At 39.8% G+C, this 17,639-nt stretch overlaps 1 pseudogene; it reads right to left on the bottom strand.

Moving 5' to 3' along the window:
* Window positions 1-14,808: 14,808 nt before the first annotated feature.
* Window positions 14,809-16,947, bottom strand: LOC100612544 (TOX high mobility group box family member 4-like; annotated as a pseudogene).
* Window positions 16,948-17,639: the final 692 nt, after the last annotated feature.

Here is a 17,639-nt window from a genome sequence, read left to right as displayed (position 1 = left end):
GAGATTTCAATACCCCTATTTTAATATTTAATAGAAAAAGATTGGAAGTCACTAAGGATATAGAATACTTGGAAATCACTACCAATTAAATTTAGTTAACATTTCTAGAACACTCCAACCAACAACAGCAGAATACATATTCTTTTCCAGTACTCAAGACACATTTACCAAAATAGATCATATTTTGGTTCCTAAAACAAGTCTCAATAAATTAAAAAATTGAAATAACTTAATGTATATTCTTCTACCACAACAAAATTTTATTAGAAATCAGTCACAGAAAGATATTTGGAAAATCCCTAACTATTTGAGAATTAGCAACAGACATAAAAAGTCAATGGTCCAAGAGGAAAATGGGTTGAGCTGAATTATAGCATATCAAAATGTGTGAGATATGGCTAAAAGTTGATTAGAAGAAAATTCATAGCATTACAAACTACCTAAAAGAAGAAAAACATTTAAAATCAATGACCTAATCATTTTATGATTATACCCCAACTAAGCAGAAAGAAGGAAGTAATGAGAGACAAAATCAATGAAATAGAAAACAGAAAATAAAACAGGAAATAATTAACATAACAAAAGAGCCAAACATTTTTTTTTGAGACAATTAATTGCTAAACTTTGCATCACACTGATGAGCAAAACTGAGAAGACAGAAATTGCCAATATCAAGAATGTGAGACTGGACATTCCTAAAATCCTATAGACATAAAAAAGTAGGGGACAGTTATGAGCAACTTCATACCAATAAATTTCACAAATTAGACAAAATTTACAATAAGTTAACTAAAAAAGATATGGATAATCTAAGTAGTCATATATCTCTTAAAGATATTAAATGTGTATTTAAAAACCTTCCCACACAAATATACAAAACGATAAACAAACAGCACAACAACAAAAAAGCTTCAGGCAGTTGGTTTTACTCATGAGTTCTTCCAAACATTTAAGAAAACAAAATAATGCTAAATCTACACAAACATACCCAAAAAAGAAAAGAGAATAAAATTTATCTCGACTCATTTTGTAAGGCTAGGATTATTTCTTTTTTTACAAATTTGTTGTTGTTGTTGTTTGATTTTTTTGAGACAGAGTCTCACTGTGTTGCTCAGGCTGGAGTACAGTGGCACGATCTCGGCTCACTGCAACCTTCGCCTCCCAGGTTCAAAAGATTCTCCTGCCTCAGCCTCCTGAGTAGCTGGGATTACAGGAGCCCGCCACCACACCTAGCTAATTTTTGTATTTTTAGTAGAGACGGGGTTTCACCATGTTGGCCAGGCTAGTCTTGAACTCCTGACCTCAGGTGATCCACCCTCCTTGGCCTCCCAAAGTGCTGGGATTACAGGCATGAGCCACCATGCCTGGCAAACTTTTTTACTTTGATAGATTTTGAGATACAAGTGGATTTTTGTTACATGGATAAATTACACAGTGGTAAATTCTGAGATTTTAGAGCACATTACTGGAGTAGTGTACATTGCACCTAGTGTGTAGTTTTTTATCCCTAGCCCCCTGCCTTCTGCCTTCTGAGTCTCTGAAGTCTATTATATCACTCTCTATGCTTTTGCATACTCATAGCTTAGCTCCCACTTGTAAGTGAGAAATATTGTTTTTGGTTTTTCACTCCTGTGTTACTTCACTTAGGTTAATGGCCTCCAGCGCCATCTAAGTTGCTGCAAGAGACATTATTCCATTTCTTTTAATGGCTGAGTAGTATTTCATGGTGTATATATATACTACATTTTATTTATTCACTCCTTAGTTGATGGGCGTTTAGGGTGGTTCCACATCTTTGCAATTGTGAATTGTGTTGCTATAAACATATGTGTGCAAGTATCTTTTTCATATAATTACTTCTTTTCCTTTGGCTAGATACCCAGTAGTGGGATTTCTGTCAAATGGTAGTTCTACTTTTAGTTCTTTAGGGAATCTCCGTAGTGTTCTCTATAGAGGTTGCACTAATTTACATTCTTACCAGAACTGTATAAACTTTCCCTTTTTCCCATATCCATGCCAACATCTATTGCTTTTTTTGCTTTTCAGTAATGGCCATTCTTGCAGGAGTAAGGTGGTATCTCATTGTTATTTTAATTTGAATTTCTCTGATGATTAGTGATATTAAGCATTTTTTTCATATGTTTGTTGGCCATTTGTATATTTTCTTTTGAGAAATGCCTAATCATGTCCTTTGCCCACTTTTTAATGGGATTATTTGTTTTTTCTTGCAGATTTGTTTGAGTTTCTTATGGATTCTGGATATAAGTCCTTTGTTATATGCATAGTTTACAAATATTTTCTCCCATTCTGTGGGTTGTCTGTTTACTCTGCCGATTATTTCTTTTGCTGTAGAGAAGCTTTTTAGTTTCATTAGGTCCCATTTATTTATTTTTATTTTTGTCACATTTGCTTTTGGGGTCTTAGTCGTGAAGTCTTTCCCTAGGCTGATGTCTAGAAGAATTTTTTCAATGTTGTCTTCTAGAATTTTTATAGCTTCAGGTCTTATATTTAAGTCTTTGATCCATCTTGAGTTGATTTTTAGATAAGGCAAGAGGTAGGGATCCAGTTTCATTTTTCTTCATGTGGCTTGCCAGTTTTCCCAGTAACATTTGTTAAATAGGATGTCCATTCCCCAATTTATGTTTTTGTATGCTTTGTTGAAGATTAGTTGGCTGTACATATTTGACTTTATTTCTGGGTTCTCTATTCCATTCCATTGGTCTATGTGCCTACTCTCATATCAGTATCATACTGTTTTGGTAACTACAGAGGCTAGGATTATTCTGATAACAAAAGAAGACAAAGGCATTTCAATAAAAGAAATAGTTATTAAAGAGTTATTTTTTAATATATTGCATTTATCAAAGAGATAATTAAATAAAAGGACAAATACTTCCGTTAAATATTGACTGAAAACAGCTTACCAAGATTTTGGTAAATTGAATCCAATAATACATATATAAAATCTTCAAGACAAAATAAGTTTTATTCCAAGAGTGCAAAGTTGGTTCAACATTTAAATATTAACTAATATAATTAATCATATTAACAAACTAAAAAAGAAAATTTACTTGATCACAATGGGCATTAAATAATAATTTGATAAAAGTCAACATTAATTCATTATAAATGTTCCCAGCAAACAAGGAGTAGAAGAAAATTATTTTGGCAATCAGATAAAGGGTATCTACAAAAATACTACAGTTATTATATTTATTGGTGAAAGACTGTATGATTTCCCTCAAGATTTGGAATAAAGCGGGGATGTTTTCTCTCATCACTTCTATTCAATGTTGTATTGGAGTTCCTAGCCAGTGCTATACGGCAAGAAATATTAGGATAGTGCAAAAATAATTGCAGGTTTTGCCATTAAGAGTAATTAAAAGTAATGGCAATAACTGCATTTACTTTTGCACCAACCTAATGTAAATAAAGGGCTAAAGACAGGAAAAAAGAAGTGAAACTAATTCACTGAAAACATGATTATCTCTATGTAAAATTTTAAGGAATCTACAAAAAGCTACTAGAACTAATAATTTAATTTAGTAAAAGCAAAGGATACACGTTCATTATACAAAAGTCAGCCATTCGAATGATAAGAGCTTGTGTCTGTTTTTCTACAATTTCAGCTCTTTCTCTACAGGAGATAAGACTCTCACTCAGGGCAATCTTAGTAGATTTGAATCTCAGTATCTGCTTCTGAAGCCAGGAGACAGAATCCCTGAGTTCATCATTTTTTTCATCACTTTGTCCACTGAACTTAGGAGCAGCCAACCAGCTTCACTATGTTCCTTGGTTCTCCACATATGGTCAAAGGTACTATGTATAACGTCATCCAAAATGTCACTGTGGTCCTCCAGTTAAAGTAGGGGCTTATGGAGGTCAGGTAATTAATAGAGTTCTAGTTCAGGTCCAACTTACTGTGGGTCCAGTGGATGCCTGGACTCATCCTGTGGTCATAACCCCACTGCCAGAATGCAAAATTGGCATAGACATTCTTAACAGCTGGCAGAATCCCCACACTGGCTCCCTGACTGGTAGGGTGAGGGCTATTATGGTGGAAAAGGCCAAATGGAGGCCACTAAATCTGCCTCTACCTAGAAAAATAGTAAAACAAAAACAATATTGCATCCCTGGAGGGATTGTGGAAATTAGCGCCACTATCAAGGACTTGAAAGATGCAGGGGTGGTGATTCCCACCACATTCCGGTTCAACTCTCCCATTTGGCCTGTGCAGAAGACAGATGGATCTTGGAGAATGACAGTGGATTATCATAAGCTTAACCAAGAGGCAACTCCAATTGCAGCTGCTGTACCAGATGTGGTTTCATTGCTTGAGCAAATTAACACATCTCCTGGTACCTGGTATGCAGCCACTGATTTGGCAAATGTCTTTTTCTCCATTCCTGTCCATAAGACCCACCAGAAGCAATTTGCCTTCAGCTGGCAAAGCCAGCAATATACCTTTACTGTCCTACCTCAGGGGTATATCAACTCTCCTGCTTTCTGTCATAATTTTATTCAGAGAGACCTTGATCACTTTTTGCTTCCACAAGATATCACTCTAGTTCTTTACATTGATGACATTATGCTGATTGGATCCAGTGAGCAAGAAGTAGCAAATACACTGGACTTATTGGTGAGACATTGCATGTCAGAAGATGGGAAATAAATCCAACTAAAATTCAGGAAACTTCTACCTCAATAAAAGGGGGTCCAGTGTTGTGGGGTCCATTGGTGTGGGCCTGTCAAAATATTCTTTCTAAGGTGAAGGATAAGTTGCTGCATTTGGCCCTCATACAACCAAGAAAGAGGCACAATGCCTAGTGGGCCTATTTGGATTTTTGAGGCAACACATTTTTCATTTGGATGTGTTACTCCAACCCATTTATTGAGCAACCCAAAAGGCTGCCAGTTTTGAGTGGGGTCCAGAACAAGAGAAGGCTCTGCAACAGGTCCAGGCTGCTGTGCAAGCTGCTCTGCCACTTGGGCCATACAACCCAGCATATCCAATGGTGGTTGAGTTGGCAGTGACAGATAGGGATGCTGTTTGGAGCCTTTGGTAGGACCCCATAGGTGAATCACAGTGGAGGCCTCTAGGATTTTGGAGCAAGGCCCTGCCATCTTCTGCAGATAACTATCCTTTTGAGAGACAGCTTTTGGCCTGTTACTGGGCTTTGGTGAAAACCGAACGTTTGACTATGGGTCATCAAGTCACCATGCAACCTGAACTGCCTATCATGAACTGGATGCTTTCTGATCCGCCTAGCCATAAAGTGGGTTGTTCACAGCAGCATTCCATCATCAAATGGAAGTAGCATATACATGATCGGGCTTGAGCAGGTCCTGAAGGCACAAGTAAGTTACATGAGGAAGTGGCTCAAATGCCTGTGGTCTCTGCTCCTGCCTTCTCTTCCCCACCCTGCACCAATGGCCTCATGGTGAGTTCCCTATGATCAACTGACAGAGGAAGAGAAGACTAGGGCCTGCTTCACAGATGGTTCTGCACGATATGCAGGCAACACCCGAAAGTGGACAGCTGCAGCATTACAGCCTCATTCTAGGACATCCCTGAAGGACAGCAGTGAAGGGAAATCTTCCCAGTGGGTTGAACTTCGAGCAGTGCACCTGGTTGTGCACTTTGCATGGAAGGAGAAATGGCTAGATGTGCAATAATAGACTGATTCATGGGCTGTAGCCAATGGTTTGGCTGGATGGTCAGGGACTTGGAAGAAGCATGATTAAAAAATTGATGACAAAGAAATTTGGGGAAGAGGTACATGGATGGACCTTTCTGAGTGGTCAAAAACTGTGAAGATATTTTTATCCCATGTGAATGCTTACCAACAGGTGACCTCAGCAGAGGAGGATTTTAATAATCAAGTGGATAGGATGACCCGTTCTGTGGACACCACTCAGCCTCTTTCCCCAGCCACCCCTGTCATTGCCCAATGGGCCCATGAATAAAGTGGCCATGGTGGCAGGGATGGAGGTTCTGCATGGGCTCAGCAACATGGGCTTCCACTCACCAAGGCTGACTTGGCTACAGCCACTGTTGAGTGCCCAATTTGCCAGCAGCAGAGACCAACACTGAGCCTCGATATGGCACCATTCCTCAGGGTGATCAGCCATCTATCTGGTGGCACGTTGATTATATTAGACCTCTCCCATCACGGAAATGGCAGAGGTTTGTCCTCACTGGGATAGACGCTTACCCTGGATATGGGTTTTCCTATCCTGAACACAATGTTTCTGCCAAGACTACCATCCATGGACTCATAGAATGCCTTATCCACCATCATGGTATTCCATACAGCATTGCCTCTGACCAAGGCACTCACTTTATGGCTAAAGCAGTGTGGCAGTGGGCTCATGCTCATGGAATTCACTGGTCTTATCACGTTCCCCATCACCCTGAAACAGCCGGATTGATAGAACAGTGGAATGGCCTTTTGAAGTCACAGTTACAATGCCAACTAGGTGACAGTACTTTACAGGGCTGGGGTGAAGTTCTCCAGAAGGCCATGTATGCTCTGAATCAGTGTTCAATATATGATACTGTTTCTCCCATAGCCAGAATTCATTGGTCCAGGAATCAAGGGGTGGAAGTGAAAGTGGCACCACTCAGCAAAACCCCTAGTGATCCACTAGCAAAATTTTTGCTTCCTGTTCCTGTGACATTACGTTCTGCTGGCCTAGAGGTCTTACTTCCAGAGGGAGGAATCCTGCCACCAGGAGACATAACAACAATTCCATTAAACTGGAAGTTAAGATGGCCACCTGGACACTTTGGGCTCCTCCTACCTTTAAGTCAACAGGCTAAGAAGAGAGTTACAGTGTTGGCTGGGGTAATTGATGAGGACTATCAAGATGAAATCAGTCCACTATTCCACAATGGATGTAAGGAAGAGTATGCATGGAATGCAGGAGATCCACTAGGGCATCTCTTAGTATTACTATGCCCTGTGATTAAGGTCAATGGGAAACTACAACAGCCCAATCCAGGCAGGACTACAAATGGCCCAGACCTCTCAGGAATGAAGGTTTGGGTCATTCCACCAGGAAAAAAACTACAACCTGCTGAGGTGCTTGCTGAAAGCAAAGGGAATACAGAATGGGCAGTAGAAGAAGGTTGTCATCAATACCAGCTATGACCACGTGACCAGCTGCAGAAATGGGGACTGTGATTGTCATGAGTATTTACTCCTTTTGCCAAAAACATGTTTGTGCATGTATATGCATGTACTAAAAAAATCCTTATTTTGTTTCTTTTTCCTTTATCATGTGACAAAAGATTTATTGATTTTCATATCAGCATTTAAGTATTGTTAACCTTATGTAATAGTATTTGGTTTGGGGATTGGTACGTTTCTGGTTGTACGAAGGATAGTTGTATTTATTGCCTTTATTTGAAGATTATGTATGATCTCAGGAGATGTGTATGGGTTCAGGTTGACAAGGGGTGGACTTGTGATGGTTAATACTGAGTGTCAACTTCTTTGGATTGAAGGATACAAAGTATTGATCCTGGGTGTGTCTGTGAGGGTGTTACCAAAAGAGATTAACCTTAAAGTCAGTGGGCTGGGGAAAGCAGATCCACCCTTAATCTGGTGGGCACAATCTAATCAGCTGCCAGTGAATATAAAGCAGGCAGAAAAATGTGAAAAGGAGAGACTGGCCTAGCCTCCCAGCCTGCATTTTTCTCCCATGTTGGATGCTTCCTGCCCTCAAACATTGGACCCAAGTTCTTCAGTTTTGCGACAGGCTCCCCTTGCTCCTCAGCTTGCAGACGGCCTGTTGTGGGACCTTGTAATCATGTAAGTTAATACTTAAGAAACTCCCTTTTATGTGTGTGTGTGTGTATATATACGTGTACATATATATGTGTGTGTGTATATATATGTGTACATATATATGTGTGTGTATATATATATACACATGGTTTCCACACAGCATTGCATATATATATATTTTAGTTCTGTCCCTCTAGGGAACCCTAATACATTCAGTTAACTCTCCCTCCCCTCCACCCACCTCGTGCTTTAAAGCATGCCATTGTCTCCTAATTTATAGTTGCTGACAAGAGGTCTTTTGTAATTTTTGTCTTTTTTCCTCTGTAAGTTATATCTCCTCCACGCTACCTTGTTTCCATGTGTGGCTACTGTGAAGATTTTGTCTTAATATTTGGTTTCAGCAGTTTGACTATGATATGTCTAGGTGTGGCTTCTTTTGATATTTATATTTTGGGGAGATTTTCTAGGTTTGTTAGATCTGTGAATTTTTGTCTTTTGTTAATTTTGGAAAATTCTCAGAATTTATCCTTTAAATATTTCCTCTGTTTCATTCTCTATCTTTTCTTCTTCTGGTAATCCAATTGCATATGTGTAGTTATTTTAATATTGCTATGCAGCTTTTGGCAGCTCTTATTCTTTTTTAAAACTCTTTTGGCTCTTTACATTCCAGTTTAAATAATATTTACTGATCTATTTTTTTATTTGACAAATATTTAGTGAGCACCTAACATATAGCAAGAACTATAACTTTCATCTTCTGTATAAGGATTACAACCTTGTACAGAACAGATATAATTTCATTTCCATGGTAGTTACTTTTCAGTTGAGAAATGGAAAGCAATACAATAAATTAAAAAATATATAGACTGGTGAACAAAATAAAGGAAAGAAACAAAAGACTCTTTCTAATGCCAAGAAGAATTAATAAAAAATGAACAAAATAAAAATGCTCAACATGTCATTAAAATACTACCATGTTTGGACAAAATGAGTATATTCTTTTGTGTTGTAAAAGCCATCCTAACATGTATCCTAGAATTTAAAGTATAATAAAGAAGACATCCTAAGGTCATATTCATTTTAAAAAACTTATTTTAGGTTCAGAGGTATGTGTGCAGGTTTGTTATATAAATAAGTTGCATGTCGCAGGGGTTTGGTGTATACATTATTTCATCAGCCAGGTAATAGGCATAGTATCCAATAGGTAATCCCTCCTCCCACCTTCCACCCTCAAGTAGGCCCCATGTCTGTTGTTCCCTTCTGTGTGTCCATGTGTACTCAATATTTAGCTCTCACTTAGGAGTGAGAATATGGGGTATTTGGTTTTCTCTTCCTGCATTAGTTCACTTGGGATCATGGCCCCCAGCTCCATCCATGTAGCTGCAAAGAACATGATCTCATTCTTTTTTATGGCTGTATAGTATTCCATGGTATACATGTATTTTCTTTATCTAATCCACCACTGATGGGCACCTAAGTTGGCTTCATGTCTTTGCTATTGTGAGCAGTACTGCGATGAGCATATATGTACATGTGAACATATATATGTATTGTGGACATATATGGGATGAGTATATATGTACATGTGTCTTTATGGTAGAACAATTTATATTTTTGGGGGGTATATACCCAATAATGGAATTGCTGGTTCAAATGGTACTTCTTTTTAAGATCTTTGAGAAATTACCACACTGCTTTTCTCAACGGCTGAACTGACTTACATTCCCACCAGCAGTGTATAAACATTCCCGTTTCTCTGGAACCTTTCCAGCATCTGTCATGTTTTTTTACTTTTTAATAATAGCTATTGTGACTGGTATCTTACACCATCTAACAGTATCTCATTGTGGTTTTGATTTACATTTCTTTAACAATTAGTGATGTTGAGCATTTTTTTATATGTTTGTTGACCACATGTATGTCTTATTTTGAAAAGTGTCTGTTCATGTCCCTTGCCCACTTTTTAATGGGGTTGTTTGTTTTTTTAACAACTGGTAAATTTGTTTAAGTTCTTTATAGATTCTGGATATTAGACCTTTATCAGAAGCATAGTTTGCAAATATATTCTTCCACTTTGTAGGTTGTTTACTCCGTTGATAGTTTCTTTTGCTGTGCCAAAGCTCTTTAGTTTGATTTGGTCCCATTTGTAATTTTTTGTTTTTGTTGCAGTTACTTTTGGAGTCTTTGTCATGAAATCTTTGCCAAGGCTGATGTCCAGAATGGTATTTTCTAGGTTATCTAGCAGGTTTTTTTTTTTTTTTTTTATAGTTTTAGGTTTTACATTTAAGTCTTTAATCCATCTTGAGTTGAATTTTGTATGGTGTAAGAAAGGGGTCCAGCTTCAACCTTCTGCATATGGCTAACAAGTTGTCTCAGCATCATTTATTGAATTGGGAGTTGTATTAGTTTTTTCTCATGCTCCTAATAAAGACATACTTGAAACTAGGTAATTTACAAAGAAAAGAGGTTTAACTGACTCATGGTTCAGCATGGCTGGGGAGGCCTCAGGAAACTTACAATCATGGCAGAAGGCACCTCTTCACAGGGCAGCCAAAGAAAAAATGAGTGCACAGCAAAGGGCAAAGCCCCTTATAAAACCATCAGATCTTGTGAGAACTCAGTCACTATCAGGAGAACAGCATGAGGGAAACCACCTCGTGATTCAATTATCTCCACCTGTCCTGCCCTTGACACGTGGGGATTATTGCAATTCAAAGTGAGATTTGGGTGGGGATACAGAGCCAGATTTGGGTGGGGATACAGATATCAGTAATTTTTCTTCATTGTTTGTTTTTGTAAACTTTGTTGAAGACCAAACGGTTGTAGGGGTGCAGCTTTATTTCTAGGTTTTCTTTTCTATTCCATTGTTCTATGTGTCTGTTTTTATATCAGTACCATGCTGTTTTGGTTACTGTAGCCTTGTAGTATAGTTTGAAGGCAGGTAATGTGATGCCTCCACTCTTTTTCTTTTTGTTTAGAATTGCCTTGGCTATTTGAGCTCTCTTTTGGTTCCACATGAATTTTAAAATAGTTTTTTCCAGTTATGTCAAGAATGTCACTAGTAGTTTGATAGGAATAGTATCGAATCTGTAAATTGCTTTGGGCAATATTGCCATTTTAACAATATTGAGTCTTCCTATCCATGACCATGGAATATTTTTCCATTTGTTTGTGTCTTCTCTGATTTCTTTCAGCAGTGTTTTGTAATTCTCATTGTAGAGACCTTTGACCTCCCTGGTTAGCTGTATTCCTAGGTATTTCATTCTTTTTGTGGCTATTGTGGATGGGATTGTGTTACTGATTCGTCTCTCATCTTGGACGTTGTTGGTGTATAAAATGCTACAGATTTTTGTACATTGATTTTGTATCCTGAAACTTTGCTGAAGTTGTTTATTAGATCTAGGAGCATTTGGGCACAGACTATGGGATTTTCTATGTATAGCAGCATACTGTCTCCAAACATAGATTTTTTTTGACTTCCTCTCTTTCTATTTGGATGACTTCTTTTTCTTTCTCTTGCCAGATTACTTCGGCTAGGACTTCTAGTACTATGTTAAATAGGAGTGGTGAGAGTGGGCATCCTTGTCTCATTCCAGTTCTCAAGAGGAATGCTTTTAGATTTTACCCATTCAGTATGATATTGGCTGTGGGTTTGCCATAGATAGCTTTTACTATTTTAAGGTATGTTCCTTCAATGCCTAGTTTGTTGAGGGTTTTTAACTTGAAGGGATGTTGAATTTTATTGAAAGCCTTTTCTGCATCAATTGAGATAATCATGTAATTTTTGTTTTTAGTTCTGTTTATGAAATGAATCATATTTATTGATTTACATACATTAAACCAAGCTTGCATCCCAGGGATAAACCCTACTTGACTGTGAGGGCTTAGGTTTTGATCTGGTGCTGCATTCAGTTTGCTGGTATTTTGTTGAGGATTTTTGCATGTATGTTCATCAAGGGTATTGGCCTGAAGTTTTCCTTTTTGCTGTTGTGTCTCTGCCAGGTTTTGGTATCAGGATGATGCCGGTTTCAGAGAATGAGTTAGGAAGGAATCCCTCCTCCTTAATTTTTTGGAATAGTTTCAGTAGGAACAGTATCTGGTCTTCTTTATACATCTGGTAAAATTTGGGTATGAATTCATGTGGTTCTGGGCTTTTTCTGGTTGGTAGGCCTTTTATTTCTGATTCAATTTTGGAACTTATTATTGGTCTGTCCAGGGATTCAATTTTTTCCTGGTTTAATCTTGGGAGGTTGTATGTTTCCAGGAACTTATCCATTTCTTCTAGGTTTTCTAGTTTGTGTGCATAGAGGTGTTCATAGTAGTTTCTGAACTTTTGTTTTGTATTTCTGCGGGGTCAGTGGTGATGTCCCCTTTTTCATTTCTGATTGTGTTTATTTGGATCTCATCTCTTTTTTCTTTATTAGTCTAGCTAGTGGTCTGTGAATCTTATTTATCCTTTCAAATAAGAAACCCCTGGATTCATTGATCTTTTGTATGATTTTTCACATCTCAATTTCCTTCAGTTCAGCTCTCATTTTGGTTACTTCTTGCCTTCTGCTAGCTTTGGAGTTGGTTTGCTCATGTTTCTCTAGCTTCTCTAGGAATGATGTTAGGTTGTTAATTTCATATCTTCCTAACTTTTTGATGTGGGTGTTTAGTGCTATTAACTTCTCTCTTAACACTGCTTTAGCTGTGTCCCAGAGATTCTGGTATGTTGTATCTTTGTTCTAATTGCTTTCAAAGAATTTAATGATTTCTGCCTTAATTTCATTGTTTACCCAAAAGTCATTCAGTAGAAGATCAGTTATTTCCATATAATTGTACAGTTTTGAGTTATTTTCTTAGAATTAATTTCTATTTTTTTTGTACCATGTTCTAAGAGTGTGTTTGGCATGATTTTGGTTTTTTGTTTTAGTTTGCTGAGGGTTGTTTTATGGCGATTATGTGGTCAATTTTACAGCATGTGCCATGTGCATGTGAGAAGAATGTATATTCTGTTGTTTTTAGTTGGAGAGTTCTATAGATGTCTGTTAGGCCCATTAGGTCAAATGTAGAGTTCAGGCCCTGAATATCTTTGTTAGTTTTCTGCCTTGTACTGATCTATTTTCAAATTCACCAATTCTTCTCTCAGCTGTGTTCAGCCTACTGATAAGCACATATAGTGAAGTCTTCACTGTTGGTATTATGTGTGTATGTGTGTTTATTTATTTCAAGCATTCCCATTTGACTCTTTTAAAAATAGTTTCTGTGTCTTTACTGAACTCCCTGTCTGTTCATGCATGCTGTCCACATTTTCTATTAAATTTCAAAATGAATCAGTGTGATTTTAAAATCTCTGTCTGATACTCTCAACATCTGGGTCATCTCTGAGTCTGGTTCTGTCAATTGCTTTATCTCTTGACAATGGGTTGTTTTTGCATGCTCTTAAAGTCTCCTATTATTTGAGTGAATGCTGGACATCCTTTGTGGAAGAATGATAGAAGCTGAGACAAATAATATTTACACCTGGAAAAGGACATGCATTTTCTTTTGCTTGGCTGTTATGTTGGGCATTGAGTTAGTGTAGGCAGACATACACTGGGTTTGGGTTTTATTGCTGCTCTCATTATCTTCATTGCAGTGCTAGCTCTGAATTTCTTCAGTGGTGGGCTGATGCTTCTTTGTGCTTAGAGTGGGGCAGGCCTGAGATAGTGGAGGTTTTCATTTTTGTTTTGTTTTGTTTTTCTCATTGTTCCTGCTCTATCCTCAGCTTTCTTTGCTCCTTTCATATCCATACCACGGTGGTGGCGGGGGAGTCTGTTTCCATGTTCTTTATCCTTCTTCAGTGGTAAAATACTATTGCTTGTTATTGTGGACTAGGTTTATTGTGGGAAGAGGGAATTTTTATTTTCCTAACATAGTTTCAATTTTAGGCAGACTTGCATGCCTGGGTCTCAGAAATGAAGCCTCATCAGTGTTTCTTGCCTACCCTTTCTCCCAGTGTCTGTTGAACTCTGATCTGTGGGTCATTGGGCCATGGATAGAAAACAGTCTCCTGCCTGTTCCCAGAAGTAGCGCACTTCTCCTTATACCAGTGCAGGATCCTGAGTGCAAGAGTTTTCCCTGCTTTTTCCCAGGGCCAGAGGGCCTTTGCTTCTAGCCATCAACTAGAAGCAACAGAATTCTTGCCTTATCTCCAGTAGTTTCAGGCTTTTTCTTTCAGTGACAGAAGGAGCCACGTAGCTGGGTAGAGTTCATATCTCTTCCCCAGGGGCAACTGAAAATTTTCTCTGTGCCTGTACCACTGATGACCTCCTGCATGCCTATTCATCTCTAGATTTTCTCATGAGCCTCTAGTGGAGGGCAGTGAAAACAAGTTAGTAAATTAGGGCAAAATCCTCTTGTGTCTTGGACTGTCAGTTATTTCAAGCGATACTTTAGTCCACAATTGACTTTTAAGAATCTACTAAACTTTCAGCTGATTTCTTCTAACTGGCTTATATGGTGGTCGTCTCTTTTTTCTATGCTCTGCCAATGGCAAAAGAGTTTGCGTGTCCTCTCTCTCATTGAAGGGGCTTGTAATTCTTTGGAATTTAATTTATTTGGTTGCCCCATAACCTGAGCTCTTCAGTGGGTTCATGGAAAGTTTGTGGGTTTTCTGTCTTTTTCCAATTGCTAGGGTGAGAGCCATTTCTCTTATGATGTTTTACATCCTAAATGAAAGCAGAACTCTAGAAATTTAAACTTCAAATATAGAAAGAATACAATCAAGGAGACTGCATAAATTTTCTTAATGGCAAATCACCAGAGCAAGGATTCACTAGCTCCTGCTGTGAGGTTCCATGTTTGTTTCTGGTCTTGGATTTTCATGTGAAACCACTTCTTTTTTTTTTTTTTTTTCCCTAGGCTCAAAGCTGAGTACACTCCCGTCATTTTAATAATATTTTAGGCAAGACCTATGACAATTATACCAACAAGTTTCTTCAACCCCACCACCACTCCTACCATCTCTATACTTTGCTTGCCCATACTCCCTTCACCCTTTCCTCTGCTATTACCACTGGTATTTCTGCTTGTGGTTGTGTAAAAAGCATCTCCAGATTACAGCAAGTTCAGTGGCTCTGCTCCATAGCCTGGCCTCTGCTGAAGGGAGAAAAGGGGGGAAACGTGAACGGACATCATGGGCTGTGATCAGGCACTACCAGAAGCCCAGCTTGTGTTTCAAAAACAGGCTCTTAGACATGTTCCCAGCAGATAACTCTTCACTGGCTTGGAGAACAGGAAGGACTATTTCACAAACACCACTGTGTTTGAATTTCTAGAGGCTACCCACGCCAAGAATACATCCCTGCAGTGCTTCACCACACACTCATTGCTGCAGCAGTCATTGTCCCAGTCCTTACTCACAATGGGAGGATTCTCACAACCAGACATCACACATCGAGGCTGGGGTGACAGTGCCACAGGAGACCCACTCACCAATTCAACATCCATCTGAGAAGAAGACTCAACATCAGGAACTACATCTGTGATCATCTCACAGATGGTCTCAGGAGAAGTTGCCTCCACTGTATGGGCCTCAGGACTATTGTTCATAGGCCGCTCAGGACTACTTTCCACAGTTGGTGGGACTAAGGTAGTCTGCATTTTCAAAGTGAGTGGAGGCACACTCTTGATCTGCAGAGGAGGTAGCTGTTGCTGTAAATTGATTTGAACTTTCTGAGGTGGAGGCTGTTGCATGGCCTGGAGTGGAGGAGGCTGCTGCAGAATGGTAACTTGCTGCTGAGTCAGGGGCTGTGGCATCTGTTATAATGGAGGGGGCTGTAGTCGGGGTGGAGGCAGTCGCATAGAAGCAACAGTAGCAGCTGCTGCTGCTGCCTGCAACACTGACCGAGTGACAATCTGGGCTTGTTGACTGGGCTGGATAGTGGCTGTACTGGTTGGGTCTAGTTGGAGCCCCCAGGAGGTCACCACTGTGGCTAGGATAGCAGTAACCATCCCTCCCTGAGACATAGTAATGGAAGAGGGCAACGTTTGTTTGGTAATAATCAACTTGGTGATATTGGGCTGACCCCCAGCTCCTGAAGATGCCTGGTTTGCCACATAGGATGAAAGGGTGGAGTTAACAACAATGGATGGGGACAGGGCAGGGGGCTCTGTTGAAGCTGGTGCTGGAGACGCTGGGTCAACAGTAGCCATAGGAGGTGGAGAAGGAGTTTGTGATGGTGGTGCTGGATCCAATTCCGCTGTTTCCACAGTGGCCTGACACTCCTGGTTGTCTTTGTAAGCAGCCAGTGTCTTCAGATACTCTTTCTTGGCAGCCTCAGTTTTCCTCTTATATATCTGTTTTTGCTCCTCTCCGAGACTATCCCACATGGAGGCCACAATTTTTGAAACCTCACCAAAAGTGGCATTAGGATTCTGTCCCTTGATGGCAGCCCGTGTATCAGGAAAGAATAAAGCATATGCTGAAACTGGTTTCTGAGGTTCATTAGGATCTTTTTTTTTTCTCTTCTTTGGGACCTTCTGCTTTTTCCCTGCTTCCACCACCACTGTCTTCTGGCTGGAAATTTGCCTCCAGAAATCCTCAACACCAACCTCGTGAAGTGAACTAGTAGGTGAAGGGGTGGTTGAAATACGATCTTCAGGTGACTGGGCAGGTGGCAGGATGGTGCCACCCCGTAAGCTCAAACCCAGTTGGAAACTCAGTTCTGACTGATCAATGGTGGTCAACTGGCTATGCCCCATCAAGTCAGATGTCATGTCTATCATTAGTACATCAATTGTAACAGGTGGGTTGGCACTATACTGAGTTCCTATAGAGTGGTTTAAGTCCATGATCAAGCCTCCACTGAGGAGCCCCCATCTTGCTCCATCAAGCCATGGGTCATGCCCACACAGCATGTCCAATGTCTGGACCCCATACTGGGCTGAAGCACTGCCATCCTGTGAAGAGGAAGGGTCTGCCAGGTCATCAAAGTGGTCAACCACATCTGAGACAGCCAATGAGGGATCAGAATCCAAAGAGATAGGTGGGATTTCAAATTCTTCATCACCTAAGCTTGGTGTATGGAATGTCTCGGCCCCTGACAGGAAGAGGTGTAAAGGCCCTGTGATCGTCAGGTAATTGTCATTTCCTCCGGGAGACTCCATCTTCACACAACTGCTCCTACCATCTCAGACCGTCATCGCTCTCACCGCCCCACTGGACTGGGAACTGTGAGACCACTTCTTGTATCATGTGTATCCTATTTAACTTTCCTTAAACAAGCCTGTGTTCCTTGCATCTAAAAACCTTCAAATGTGTGTGAAACCCAGCATCTCAGAACCAGGAGCGCACCAAACTCACATTATGTGGTAGGCAACACTCTAAAGATGCCCTCCCCCAAGATTCTTATCTGTTGGTTGTTCAAACAGTAATACAGGCACTGCTGTAAAGTCCCAAGTCAGTTAACTTAATTAATTAATAAATTAATAAGTATTAATTAATTAATTAAGACAGAGTCTCTGTTGCCCAGGCTGGAGTGCAGTAGTGCGATCTCAGCTCACTGCAACCTCAGCCTCCTGGGTTCAAGTGATTCTCATGCCTCAGCCTCTCAAGTAGCTGGGATTACAGGCGTGAGCCACCACTCCTGGCTAATTTTTGTATTTCTAGTAGAGACGAGGTTTCACCATGTTGCCAAGGCTGGGCTTGAACTCCTGACCTCAAGTGATCTGCCCGTCTCAGCCTCCCAAAGTACTAGGATTACATGTGTGAGCCACCATGCCTGGTTGAAAGTCAGTTAACTTTAAAATATGGGGATTATCCAGGTGGGCCTGACTCAATTAGTTGACCCCTTTTAAAGCAGAAAGTTTTCTATGACTGGA

Source organism: Pan troglodytes, chromosome 3 (assembly GCF_028858775.2).
Source record: "Pan troglodytes isolate AG18354 chromosome 3, NHGRI_mPanTro3-v2.0_pri, whole genome shotgun sequence".
NCBI lineage: Eukaryota > Metazoa > Chordata > Mammalia > Primates > Hominidae > Pan > Pan troglodytes.
The sequence above is the reverse complement of the archived record's forward strand: the minus strand, read 5'-3'. Positions and strand labels throughout refer to the sequence as shown.